We start from the raw sequence: 14603 nt of genomic DNA on the forward strand, positions 1-14603 counted from the left end.
TCCCACTGGTGGTCAAATTTCTGTCTTCCAGACACAGCTTCCATCTGTAGGAGTAGGATCACTGAAATCCCGAGAAGAACCTAAAAAAAGAGCATCTGCAAAGGACATACATCTTACACCATCCACTGACTTCTATAAGAAGTTAACCTTGGGCTGTTCAGGGCAGCAGGTTGCAGTTGACTTGTTCCTTCTTAGTGGGCAGTATTCTGACTTGGCTTCATTAGGCTGTAAATCGAGGTATTCAGCAGGGAGAGTGTCTTACTATCAATCTTACCATCATCAACACAACCCTGTCCAGGTGAAGAAATTACAGAAAGAGCTGAAACGATACTTAACTAGAAAGATTGGCTTTGAGGCTGTCATGAGGATAAGATGCACCACAGGTCTTTCTCTTCATACCTTCCATGGGAACTTCTTTGTGTGATCAATAGACTTGTTGTCTTTACCCAATGTAAACCCGAATCTGAAGAAATGGGGCTTTTACCCATGAAAGCTTATGCTCAAATAATCTGTTAGTCTTTAAGGTGCCACTGGACTCCTTGTTGTTTTTGTGGATACAGACTAACACGGCTACCCTCTGATACTTTTCACCAAACAACGATACTCCACCAGAGAAGTAGATCACATCATGGAACAGGCTACGCAAATACCCCAAGAGAACCTGCTTCAGTACAGAAATAAAACCCCCTCTGATCACATACCCCTAGTTGTCATCTGCCATTCTACAATGGAACCCATAAGGGGCATCATCAAACAGCTGCAACTCATAATTTATTGGGGACCCAATCCTGAAAGAAATCTTTTCTAAACCACCACTTCTGGCCTTCAAACAACTATTCAAGCTCTCCAAGCTCATCTTCAAAAGCAATCTGCCCAGTGACCAGGGAACACCATCTTAAAGCAGCATCAGCTCAGGCCCGAAATCTGTTTGCCTGACCTTTACTATAATGGTAACAATAAAGACAACACTGATGCTATTTCTCTACTATAAGAAATATTAGTTCAGATGAGTGCAAGTAGAATTTTGCTAGATTAATATAATACAACATGGGCATATCTATGTAAAAAAAAGCAGAAGTATAAAGCATAGCAGATTGTTGGCTACAAATACTGAAGTTTCCCTCATTTCATATATAAATCTTCAAAACATACACTACACATTATAGTCCAACAAATTTATGTTAGCATAAGCTTTCGTGGGCTAAAACCCACCTCATCAGAAGATAGATAGATAGATATATCTATATCTATATATACACACACACACACACACACACACACACACACACACACACACACACAGAGAACATGAAAAAATTGGGGTGTTCTTTTTGCTGATACAGACTAACACAGCTACCACTCTGAAACCTGTCATATTAGGGTCCATAATTTAAAGATAAGTTACAGTGAAACTAAACAAGATCAGAAAGATAAACTTCACTTCTAATTGAGAAACAATAGCAATATAACCCCAAAGCCATTACATATGGGAAGAGGGAGCAATAAAACTTTTTAATAAATGTCTTCAGTTACTTGTAATCCTGAAATTGTGCCAATAAGAAGAAAATGTGAATGAAGGCAGGCACTGTAAAATAATGGGAAGGCTGAAAAGTCCAATGTACTGAAACCTGGAGAAAAAGAGAATATCTGAGATTTAGAAATGCTTCCGAATAAAGATGGGTCCATGGCAGAAAATTCAAAATCAGAATTGCATCCATATCTGAACATTCCTAAAGTTGGGGTGGGGAGGATTTGGATCTGGTGGGTTGTTTTAGGCCCGTCTCTAATTCTGAAGTCACCTCAGTTTTCTCTAAAAAAGAAAAGGAGTACTTGTGGCACCTTAGAGACTAACAAATTTATTTGAGCATAAGCTTTCGTGAGCTACAGCTCACTTCCGAAAGCTTATGCTCAAATAAATGTTAGTCTCTAAGGTGCCACAAGTACTCCTTTTCTTTTTGCGAATACAGACTAACATGGCTGCTACTCTGAAACCTGTCAGTTTTCTCTATGCAGCCTTTTCTTTGGAATATTAGAACAACAGAAATGAACAGGTACAAAATATCTAAAATGTTGCCATTGAAAATAAGGGTTTCTTGGAAACTTTGAGTCATTAGTGATTCAAACAAATAAATGAGAATGTAGTACCGGAATGTAGTATCTGCAGGTTCAAGAATTTAATAGAGAAAAAATGTCTTTAGGAACATATTGTATCTCACTGTGAAAGAAATATGGAAAATATACTTTTGTTCTTCATAAGAACTAATCTTACCTGTTTTTTTCCCCCACTTAGTAGCATACATAATTAGATGTGTGATGATAAATTAGGCTCTGATCTTGCATTCAGTTACTCATGTACTTAACATCCATGTGTAACACCAACAGACCCCAGTCATTAGCGGGCGGGATCAAACCTGGGACCTCTGGGAGCTTAGTGCATGAGCCTCTACCACATGAGCTAAAAGCCAATTGCCTATTAGCTAAGGTAATAGAACAGACTTATTTTCTCTCTCTCTCTAAGTGGTCTTGGTGCCACTAGATGGACAGAACCCCATACCCAGAAGGTGTGTGGGTTACACATGCACATGAGTAATCCCATTGAAGTCAATGGGATTTCTCAGCTTTGTAAAATTGAGCACGTACATATATCTTTGCAGGATCAGGGACAACCAAGGAACAACCAAGCCCCTTACAGCAATGGTATACATCCAAGATTTCTGAAGGAATTCAGGAAGGTAGTGGCCAACTTGTTAAATATACAATCTCTGATGAAGATCAGCTGCCAGACTGGAGGGCAGCGAATGTTGTAACCATCTGTAAAAAATGGTACAAGAATTATCCAGGTATACAGACAAGTGAGCCTGACTCCAATACCTGAAAAATTGACTGAAGCAGTAAGTAAAAATAGAATTATAAAATGCCTAGATGAAAATAATCCAAAGTAGCCTGGCTTCTGTAAAGGAAACTCTTGCCTCTTTAGTCTATTTCTAATTTTAAGTGTGTGAATAAGTAGCAAATAAAGGAGAAACTGGTGATTTATAATTTATTTGTATTTTCCAGAAGATTTTCCATTTTAAGAGGCTATAAAGAGAACTAAGCAGTCATGTGATGAGTACATTTCTATCTAGATTAGAAACTGGCTAAGAAGCAGAAAACAAGGAGCAGGAGTATATGGTATATTTTCAGTGTGAAAAATGTTAACATTGGGGATCCATGTTAGCAGTGGGGATTAATTATATTTATTAAAGCTCTGGGGAAAAAGAGTTAACAGTGAAGTGGCAAAATAGATTGATGATACAAAACTGATTATCTTAGAGAAAACTGGGAGGAATTTCAGAAGGACCTAACAAAGCTAGGGAGGGAAGAGGGAGAAAGATGACAGTTAAAATTCAGTGCTGAAAAATGCCAGATAATGCACATTGGAAGGGATGTTCACATACATTGCTGTGTTCTAAACTAACTCAGGAAAAGTCCCCCCGGGCAGATTATTCATGCACTTTCTTGTGAAGCCTCCAGTACTAGCCATTGTTGGGGGCAAGATACTGGACTAGATAGACCAATGCTTTATACCAGAATGGTAACAATAACAGTAATAATTCCTATATCTACCATGTATTCCTATTTGGAAGAAGGAGTATACTGTATGTAGCTACATATAAAATAACTGTATGTGTGCTGAGGAGACTCAGAGAAATATGTAGTGCAGATACTAAAGAGCACCACAGAATCCTGCGTAATACATTACCCTGTATGAAGTGTAGGTACAAGAGTTCCCTATTCTGTCTACTAAGGATAAGCACTTTCAAGTTCAGGTAACAGTCCATTTAAGTTATATCATTTTACTGCTAGTAGGAGCTTTAAGAGATCTTTAAAATATATCTTTGTGTTCTTCCTATTACATTTTTGACAGTCTATTGAAAATTCAGGTTTGGCAAAGCAGTGCATTTTCATGAGCAATTAAAAAACACATGTATTTTCCAGCCATCTCTGGGTAGATGGTGGGTGGTTGCTGCAGAGATTTCAAATACAGATGCATGCATCTATATTGCAGATATAGTTGCTGTAATTGCTTCAATACATGCCAGAACCATGAGTTGTGCTTGATTTTCTCATGATAGACTGGGCTGTCATCTTTTATCTTACTGTCCAATACTTGTTTTGTGTTGGAATTATGTCTCATACCTGGCTGATATCAATATCATAGGCAGGACATCTGAGACAACCAATACATGGACAACATGTTTGTCTCTAATCTGCTTTGCTCTCTCTCTGATATGTATGTAGTCATTATTTTGCTAGAGTGGTCTTATCTGTGGGATTGTCCAGCAGCTGGTGTCATCATAGAAACTTTCAATCTATATTCTCAGAGTGGTGGTTTCTGTCTTCTACAGGAGAATGTATGTATATACATACATATAAGATCAGAAGGGGTGAAAAACCCTAAATAGCCTGTGATAAATGAAGTGTGTGTGGGGAGGGAGCAGGGGGGAGGCGGGTAGTTCCCTTTTATGGACACCCAGCCAGCCACTTAGCTGTGTCCAGGATTTCCAGGTTTATGGATCTTGGGTAGCAGATAGAATATTCCTGGTCGGGGTTCTAGGGGGTGTGTCTGTGCGGATTTGTTCTTGTGCTTTTTCAGGGAGTTTCTTGAGCAAATGGTGTAGTTTCTTTTGGTAACCCTCAGTGGGATCAGAGGGTAAAGGCTTGTAGAAAGTGGTGTTGAAGAGCTGCCTAGCAGCCTCTTGTTCATATTCCAACCTATTCATGATGACGACAGTATCTCCTTTGTCAGCCTTTCTGATTATGATGTCAGCCACACTATCAGAGGCTCATTCATCTGCACATCTACCAATGTGATATATGCCATCATGTACCTACAATGCCCCTCTGCCACGTACATTGGCCAAACTGGACAGTCTCTACGTAAAAGAATAAATGGATACAAATCAGACCTCAAGAATTATAACATGCAAAAACCAGTCGGAGAACACTTCAATCTCTTTGGTCACTCGATTACAGACCTAAAGTGGCAATTCTTAAAAAAAAAATCTTCAAAAACAGACTCCAACGAGAGACTGCTGAATTGGAATTAATTTGCAGACTAGATACAATTAACTTAGGCTTGAATAAAGCCTGGGAGTGGATGGGTCATTACACAAAGTAAAACTATTTCCCCATGTTTATTCCCCCCCACCCCCACTACTATTCCTCACACATTCTTGTCAACTGCTGGAAATGATCCACCTTGATTATCACTACAAAAGGTTTCCCCCGCTCTCCTGCTGGTAAAATAGCTCACCTCACCTGATCACTCTTCTTACAGTGTGTATGGTAACACCCATTGTTTCACGTTCTCTGTGTATATAAATCTCCTCACTGTATTTTCCACTGCATGCATCTGATGAAGCGAGCTGTAGCTCACGAAAGCTTATGCTCAAATAAATTTGTTAGTCTCTAAGGTGCCACAAGTACTCCTTTTCTATTTGCAGATACAGACTAACATGACTGCTACTCTGAAACCTCCTCTCTTAAGAAACTCTCCCAATTAAAATAAATATTATTGTCCTAACCATAGGGACAAATATGAAACAAGACACTATACGGTTGGCAGAAATATTACACTGAAAACACTATAGATACTACATAACATAATCTCTAGTCCAGACAGGTGATCATCTGGGTCTGACAGGCCATCTCTCAAGCCCTGGTTCCAGTGCAATGTCTTGTTGTGTTGGTATTACGGTGAAGTCATCCAATGCAGACTGGGTGTTGGCATAATCTCCTCTTGATGTATAGGCAGGTGCAAGATAAGAAGCATTCCATACCCGCCCATCAGAAAGTCGATAGGTGTAAGGTCCCTTCTTCTCTATGATTTTAAGAGGAGCTGTGAATTTATGGTCTCCTTTGTGTAAAATTCCAGGTTTTTGTATTCTAATGAAGGAACCACACTCTAACTTTGGTTCCTTAGCACCCTGCTGCTTCTCTGTGAAAGCCTTAGACTTTGCTTGGTTCTGTTCAACTGTTTTTCTCACATCATCCTCGTTTGGGGCATCAAGTCATGCCTTTAACAGTCCAGCAATGTTCAGTTTAGTATTCATCTGTTTCCCATGCAGTAACTCTGTGGGTGATCTTTGCATTGTGGCATGTCGTGTAGCCTGGTATGCTTGCAAGAAATCTGTAGTGAAGGGTATCCACAATCGCCCTTCCAGTTTAGCCGTTTGCAAACTCTCTTTCAAACTTCTGTTAAAGCATTCGATTTCCTCATTGGCTTGAGGATAATATAGGGATGACCTTCTGTGTAAAATATTCCTCTGTGCTAGAAAAGTTTTGAACTCCAGGGAAGTAAATTGACTACCATTATCTGAAACCAGTTCTTTCGGGTTACCCTCCCTGCTAAAAACTGAAGAGAGGAACTTAATTACTGTAACAGAAGAGATTTGTGATATAAACACTACCTCAGGCCATTTACTGAAATAGTCTAGTAAAGTGATGGCATAATGGCAGTCAATTGGAGCAGTATCAAAGGGTCCTACAATGTCAATCACCACTTTTTCCCATGCAGATTCAGGAAGAGGAACAGGCTGTAATGGAGGGGTACATGTCACCGCTTTCTTATCATGCATTTGGCAAGTGACACAGGATTTTATGAGTGCTTCAGTTTGAGAGTCCATTCCTGGCCACCAATACAGATTCCGTAGTCATTGTTTGGTTCATACAATTCCTTGATGAGTATCGTGTTCCAGGTGTGTGAGTTTTAACTGCAATTCTTCTGGCACAAGAAGCCGGTGTGTACCTCGTAGCACATAGCCATCAAACAAAGAAAGTTCATCCCGAACTCTAAAATAAGGCAGCAAAACTGGGTCAAGTTTTTTAGGGTGACTCGGCCATCTCTTGGTCAGAAATTCTTGTAGTTTTTGTTGAATTGGACACACTGAACAAGCAGCTTGAAATTGTTCTCTTGTAACTGCAGTGAGAGTGCTTGTAATAAGTGCAACCACTATATCCTCATCCTCTGGTGGACCATCTAGTGAAGGCAAAGGCAGGTGAGAAAGGCAATCAGCAACCACATTTTGGTTTTCAGGCTTATATTCCTGTTCATAATTGAAAGAGAGTATCTTGCAGACCATCAAGAAATACAGTATCCTGCTCTTCCCAGTCCTTTTATGGTGAGCAATGTTGTCAAAGGGCTGTGGTCAACTTGAACATGCAGCCCCACAGGTAAGTTCTCCATTTTTCAGTAGCCCAGACACAAGCAAGTGCTTCTTTTTCAACTGTAGAATATTTTCTCTCAGCATTACTTAGTGTCCTTGAAGCAAATGCAACAGTCCTCTCTGTGTTGTCCTCATGCAGTTGTGTGAGAACAGCCCCAAATCCATAATCAGAAGCACCAGTAGTTACAATTGTGGGCAATGCAGGACTGAATAGTGCAAGTATTAGACTATGTACAATCAAGTCTTTCACCATTTCGAAACTAGCATGTGCATCTGTTGTCCACACCAAGCTTGAACTTCTCCCTAGTAATTCCTGTAATGGTTCAATGACAGAAGCATAATTGGGAATGAATTTTGCATACCAGGAGGTAAGACCCAAGAAGGAACATACGGTTTGAAAATCTGTTGGAGGAGGAGCATTTGAAATTGCCAGGATATGATCTAAATCAGGTTTTAGTCCAGCCTGTGAAATTGTTTTCCCCAGAAAGGAGAGTTCAGTTTGTCTAAATTTGCATTTGGACCTATTGAGCTGGTGGCCTGCTGTGCTGATGCAGTTTAGTACAGAGTACAGATTATTGTCATGCTCCTCTGAAGTATTTCCAAACACGATAATATCATCCAAATAACACTGAACTCCATGTTGATTCTTCAGAATCAATGACATTTTTTCAAAGGCACTTGGGACAGATGCGAGACAGTATGGAACATGTTTAAAACAAAATAGTTGCGCATGGTAACAAATGCTGTGAGGTCTCTGCTATCTTCATGCAACATAACCTGGTGGTATGCCTTCTGCAAATCAAGAGTAGAAAACATCTTTGCTTCACTTCTTCTATGTGAGGAAGAGCATGGCTGTCAATCACAATAGCTTTATTTGGCTCCCTTAAGTCAACACAAAAGCAAATGCTTCCACTCTTCTTCTGTGTCACTACTATAGGTGAAACCCATTCCGAGGAGTCGATCTCTTCAACAATGTCCTTTTGAACAAGTTTTCTAAGTTCCTCTGAAACAGCTTCCCTGACTGAAAATGTTAAGTGCTGTAACTTCTTTTGTACAGGCATCACATTATTCCTCATTTTAACTTTATGCAGAAACCCATAAGCACAGCCGAGTTTCTCCTCAACTTGGTGTTGGGTCTCAGCTGAAACTGGCGTGTGTACCGCAAGAGTGCTTTGTTGAGGAAGATCAATTTGTTCATTAACTACCCTGAGATTTAAAGCAGCCAATAAATCTCTGCCAAGGATAGGAGTGCCTTTGTGGACAACGTAGAACTCTGCAGTTAAACAGCAATCTCCAAAAGTAACTATTACTGGCAGAAAGAAAAGGAGTACTTGTGGCACCTTAGAGACAAACAAATTTATTTGAGCATAAGCTTTCGTGAGCTACAGCTCACTTCATCGGATGCATTCAGTGGAAATACAGTGAGGAGATTTATATACACAGAGAACATGAAGCAATGGGTGTTACTATACACGCTGTAAGGAGAATGATCTCTTAAGATGAGCTATTACCAGCAGGAGAGCGGTGGGGGAGGAAGAAAACCTTTTGTAGTGATAATCAAGATGGGCCATTTCCAGCAGTTGACAAAAATGTCTGAGGAACAGTGGGGCGTGGGGGGTTTTAAAACTATTTCCCCATGTTATTTTCACCCCCCTCCCCCCCTGCTCTCCTGCTGGTAATAGCTCATCTTAAGTGATCACTCTTCTTACAGTGTGTATGGTAACACCCATTGTTTCACGTTCTCTGTGTATATAAATCTCCCCACCGTATTTTCCACTGCATGCATCCGATGAAGTGAGCTGTAGCTCATGAAAGCTTATGCTCAAATAAATGTGTTAGTCTCTAAGGTGCCACAAGTACTCCTTTTCTTTTTGCAAATACAGACTAACATGGCTGCTACTCTGAAACCTGTCATTATTACTGGCAGGCAGCCATGTACTGGAATATGGTTTGTCAAATAGCACACCAAGTGAAGTTTGGGTTCAATAAGAGGCACATCTTTAAAGTAATGCAGATAGATGGAATCAGGTAGTATAGATACTGCTGAGCCAGCGTCCACCATTAGCTGAATAGAGTGTGGTTTGCCTGAGGGTATGTCGGAAACGTTTACTGTGCACTTTATCTGTTCTGGAATATGTGCAGTAGTGATTTTGTCCATGCTCGGCACAGTAACATCTGGTATTGTAACTGCACGCACCTGTTGATTGAACTGGCTACTGTGACATACTTTAGCAAAATGTCCAGTCTTTTTGCAGTGATTGCACTTAGCTACTTTTGCTGGACATCCTTTGTAGCTTGCAAGGTATTGTGTGGATCCACAGTGAAAATATGCTTTTACTGTATTTTGAATTTGGTGGTTTTTCATTAGTTTTCCTCTTGCAATTGTGTGTTTGTAGTGGTAGTGAACTTTTCTGCGAAGGAGTTACAGCCTGGATTGTGCTTCCTGTATCCATGCTCATTATTTTGGCTTCAGCTGTATCTGACTCAATCAGAGTAGCAATGGTTATTGCTTTTTCTAGTGTAAATTGTGGTTCTAGAAGTAAGCGTTGTCTTACATGAAGCATGGTTGTTTTCTCAATGAGCTAGTCTCTAATCATCTCACCTGCCATATTTCCAAAGTCACAAATTACAATCAGACTTCTTAGGGAAGCAATATACTGCATTATAGTTTCCCCTGGTTTCTGCTCACGCTGGCAAAATCTGTAGCAATTAGCTACTACAGTCACTTTTGGCACAAAAAAATTCTTTAATGCAGTGAGTGCAGTCTCATATTTATCGTTTACAAGGGGAAAAGTGTAAAATATATGCTGCCCTTCTGCTCCAAGGCAGTGGATTAGCAGAGCATGCTTTCTTACTTCAAAATCTCTGTAGCACTGATTGCAAGCAGGTAAGTCTCAAAATATGGATCCAGGTAGTAAAAGCAATTGGATGCTCACCTGGGCTTTGCAGAAAGGGTGCAGGTGGGTTCAGAGGCATAAGAACCATCCTCATTGCCAAAATGTTGTATCAACCAGGCAAGGTACTAACAAGCTTCAACAGGACTTTATTTTCAAAGTGGAAACCTCTTTACCAAGCTGCTACTGTACCCTCTGTAGCTTTCTCCCAGCTACAGAACTCCTTCCTGTTTCCTGTCCTTTCAGATTCCCAACAGCCAGTGCTCCCAATTCTAATAATTACAAGCAACATCTAAACACCACAGTTTGTGAATGCTGTTTGATTAGCTGGTAGCAACAGCTAATTTCCTTTGTTTTCTTTCTCAGCTCTTCCCTGGAGGGGGGGGGGGTGAAAGAGCTTGAGGGTACCCCATACGGAGGAATTCCCAAGTGCTCCTTCCTGGGTTCAAAGGGTTTTTTCTTGTATTTGGGTGGTGGCAGCGTTTACCAAGCCAAGGTCAGAGAAAAGCTGTAACCTTGGGAGCGTAATACAAGCCTGGAGTGGCAAGTATTAATTTTTTAAATCCTTGCAGGCCTCCACCTTCTGCAATCAAAGTGCCAGACTGGGGATTCAGCCTTGACATAGCCAAATTAGAACCTCTGCTGTAAAAAAGAAAAGAAGTACTTGTGGCACCTTAGAGACTAACAAATTTATTTGAGCATAAGCTTTCGTGAGCTACAGCTCACTTCATCTGTAGCTCACGAAAGCTTATGCTCAAATAAATTTGTTAGTCTCTAAGGTGCCGCAAGTACTCCTTTTCTTTTTGCGAATACAGACTAACACGGCTGCTACTCTGAAATGCTGAAGGCTGTTTGTGAGCAGCCCAATTTGGAGGATATGCAAGGCATTGTAAAGGGCACCCCAGGTTACAGGGAAGAGGTGATACAGCCCCTCATTAGTCTGGATTGTGCCCTGGTATGTCACAGAAGTGTTCATCTAAAGAGGGAAAAATAGAAAGGGTAAAGAGAAAAAAGGAAACATATCAGAATCTTTATTAATGCATGTTCGTTTCTTGTTAGATCATATGGCTGTCAGGCAAACTATGGACACAAAATTAACATTGCTTCAATTTGATGATGTTGGTCTTTGAAGCGTCTGAAATATAATTACATAACTTAATCAATATTTGAACTCATAGCCTCATAAGATTTATTTTGCTGATTTTTGTCCTTTTAAACACAAAATTCCTTTCCTTTTTGTAATTACTTGTACCTTCCTTGCGATTCTAATAATTTCCATTTCTATTTGATTAACAGAGGTCCTATAATTACCTATATAATTTTTCAAGCTGCTGGAAAATGGCTGTGCTAGATTTTTATTCTGGTTACAGTTTTCATTGGATATAGGTCCAGAAAATTTAAACCAATATTTGGATTCTATCTTCGCCATCATTCTGTTCAGAGATATATTATATAGGAAGAAGTTTCTCTTCTCAGTGCAGTAGTTTGAGATCTTAGACTTCTTTAGGTAGGGCTGACAAGTTTCATAGGAACAAAATATTTGTCATGCCAAATCAGATGTTTGGTCCATTAAGTCTACTATTTTGTATTACCTTTATATTAATATTATGGGGCTTCCCCCCGCCCTCACATCTTCATGCTTTACACTTCCTCATAAGAACGGCCATACTGGGTAAGACCAAGTGTCCATCTAGCCCAGTGCCCTGTCTTCCAACAGTGGTCAATGCCAGGTGCCCCCGAGAGAGTAAACAGAACAGGTAATCATCAAGTGATCCATCCCCTGATCCATCCCCCACCCATTCCCCACTTCTGGCAAACAGAGGCTAGGGACACCATCCCTGTCCTCCTCCTTCTCCCCTCTTCTTGCAATGGCCAGTTTTAATGTCTGCTTTATCATTCACTCCCTATCAAGGACTAGAAGGACATATAAGTAATTTTTTCTGAAATTTCTGTCAATATTTCCCCTAAACAAGCTTCTCTAAATGCAAGGTTAGTGATACTCACTGTTTCTTTGTCACCCAGACACTGAGAGTAAAATCCTGGCCCCAGTTGAGTTAATGTCAAAACCTCCATTCACTTCAGTGCACCCTAAAAGAGTGCAACACATCTTTCAAAAATTTCTTTCAATAGACCTAAAAATTAAACTGTATACTTGAATTATAACCCCCGTTTCTGTGTATGATATATTTTATATATATCAGTGCCCAGGGATAGCTGTCACTTTGGGCCATCACTGCACATGACACAGGGGTATATATGTGTATATAGGAATAACTGAAAGCAGTTGGGTCAAGTAATCCACTATCTGAACATATAACCAATGAAATTGTTGCATGCAAATTAGCTGTAGAATATGGGTGGTGATTGGTTGAGTTACCTCTGATATCAAAATGACCTAAGACTTTAGATACATGCCTTACTGTTACATTGCATGGGTGTAAATTCTAAAGTCAAAATGGCTGAGAATGTAAAAACTGGATGGTGGTAGAACACAGCAATGATTAAACCTGCTGATATTCTAAGTAAAAAGAACTCTCAACCATGCTTCCAGTTGTTTCTGTTGCTTCACATTGACTCAGCAGACATTATATGCTTCAGAGTGACAGTCCTGGAATATAAATGATCCTGCATGTGGCCAGGTGGTCATCCAATGATGTGCAATGTGCTAGCAGGAAGGACAACAATCAGTCCAGTTACCATGATCTGGGAAAAATGGCAAAAAAGGCCTTTCCTGAGCAATTTGATGCCCCCATGATTTCTTCAGGCACTGCTTGTTTTTGTCAAGGTTAGTTCATCCTGTCATGTATCATGCCATGTAACTTAGAACATAAATCACTACTTACTACCTGTACAAGCAGTCTGTGAAAGCCCATAAACCGAAATATGTTTGTACAAACTATTCATAGAACAATTTATTAATGAGAAAAATGAGAAAAAACATGTTAATGAAAATTTGCCAAAAGAAAGAGAAGAGCAAATATGGAAAATAAATGATTTGTGCAAATAATTTGTCTAGCACTAGTCCTAATTAGGTATTTTCTTTGCAGAAATAATTTGATCCTGTTAAAGGCTAGAGGAAACCATGTTACAAGTGGTCCTAAGTGAACTTGATTTTTCACAGTTAGGAGAATGAATAGTGAGCGTGCATCCCTAACAGTTTTATGCAATCACTGCATCAAGGAAACTCAGTTATTATAAGAAGATATATTTCCATTTTCCCTGCCTGATGGCATTACATTTCATGGCATTTTGTGCTTCAAATAGCTGAGAAATTAAACACCTTAAGAGAAAAGTTGAAGAGCTGTGGGGGAAAAAAATCCCACCTACCTGCAGTCATTTAATTCTTCAGTTCCTTAGCAGCATCTATTATCCCAGACACCACAGGGACAAAAACACATGAGACATGTGCTTTAATTAGACTGCTACTTTGTTAAGTGATACATCTGGGAACTATATGGCAATAACTCATCCAGGGCAGGTCATCATTCCCTTCCATAAGCTGAACCACCTGTGGAAGGGTTGCCCTCAGTCCCACACTCCATTTACTTAGTTCCAGCACTGTTGCTGAGACACCACAGCCCTTCCCTCCTATCAGGTTTAAAGGAGTGGGAAAGAGAAGTTGTCTCCCCATTGAACTAAACATTCGGAGCTGTAATCTCACTTCTACTTCCAATTCCAGTTTTTATCAGATGTTTTTACCATTATTGAACTAGTACCTGCCCTGGAACCTGACAATTATGATAAAATAATTATTATTAAGCTAACCTTTCCACTGGATCCCTGGGTTGCTGAAAAGAAGGTAGAAAAATTCCATGTGCCCAGGCCAATTTGTTTGTAAAGGAAAATTTCTTCCCAACTGCAAAAAGATGCCCACAGCAAGGCCAAAATACCTCAATACTACTCTAATGCCAAAGGACGGGAGATCTTATCTTCCCAGTGCAGAATGGCACCTCTGGGTAGGGGGAAGAGTTTATAAGACCTCTCCTTGTATGTGTAGGCTGGTGCCTCACCTCTTCTGTCTAACCAATCCATCATAGAGCCCTCCTCTCCTCCTCAAGCCCACAAGAAGGCTGAATACTCACATGGAGAGGTGGTGCAATCCTTAAAGGGCCAAAAGGTTTCTTTCCCTGCTGGCCCAGACAAAACTTCCCCATCTCTGAGACTGCTATACAGGAGAAATGGGAGGTAGGGGCGGGGAGCACTTACACTCTTCACTTTTATAGCACTCAGGGACCTTATGGAATCAAGAAATTTTGCTCTGTAAGCCAGCCTCTTGCTTTCTAATTCCTCTGTGGCTGTATTCTGGATTCCTCTATAGCCTGTTACTATACAGGCAGATTTTCCAGAGAGTGCCGCTCATCTCTTTTTATAACCCCAAACCTACAGAATATATTTCATATTTTGCCCTGTTGCTGTTGGACAAGTTAGGCTGAGTGATACTTGGAGAGGTATATTGTCCCTTTATGTTCTGTTCTAAAGCCTCACATTGTAGTGTAGTTGA

At 40.2% G+C, this 14603-nt stretch overlaps 1 long non-coding RNA gene across 3 annotated transcripts; it reads right to left on the bottom strand.

Annotated features, from left to right (window-relative positions):
* Positions 1 to 11113: 11113 nt before the first annotated feature.
* On the bottom strand, positions 11114 to 14277 carry LOC119855156. 3 transcript variants are annotated; one of them, XR_005292773.1, is made up of 4 exons: positions 14185 to 14277; positions 13430 to 13465; positions 12107 to 12190; positions 11114 to 11237 (listed from the first exon to the last, which is right to left on the bottom strand). It is a non-coding gene; the product is annotated as an uncharacterized LOC119855156 (long non-coding RNA). The 3 variants fall into 3 exon arrangements; XR_005292774.2 differs by lacking the exon at positions 14185 to 14277 and adding an exon at positions 13868 to 14045; XR_005292772.1 differs by lacking the exon at positions 14185 to 14277 and having other exon boundaries at positions 13430 to 13522.
* Between the last annotated feature and the right edge of the window lie 326 nt (positions 14278 to 14603).

This window comes from Dermochelys coriacea, chromosome 4 (genome assembly GCF_009764565.3).
Source record: "Dermochelys coriacea isolate rDerCor1 chromosome 4, rDerCor1.pri.v4, whole genome shotgun sequence".
NCBI lineage: Eukaryota > Metazoa > Chordata > Testudines > Dermochelyidae > Dermochelys > Dermochelys coriacea.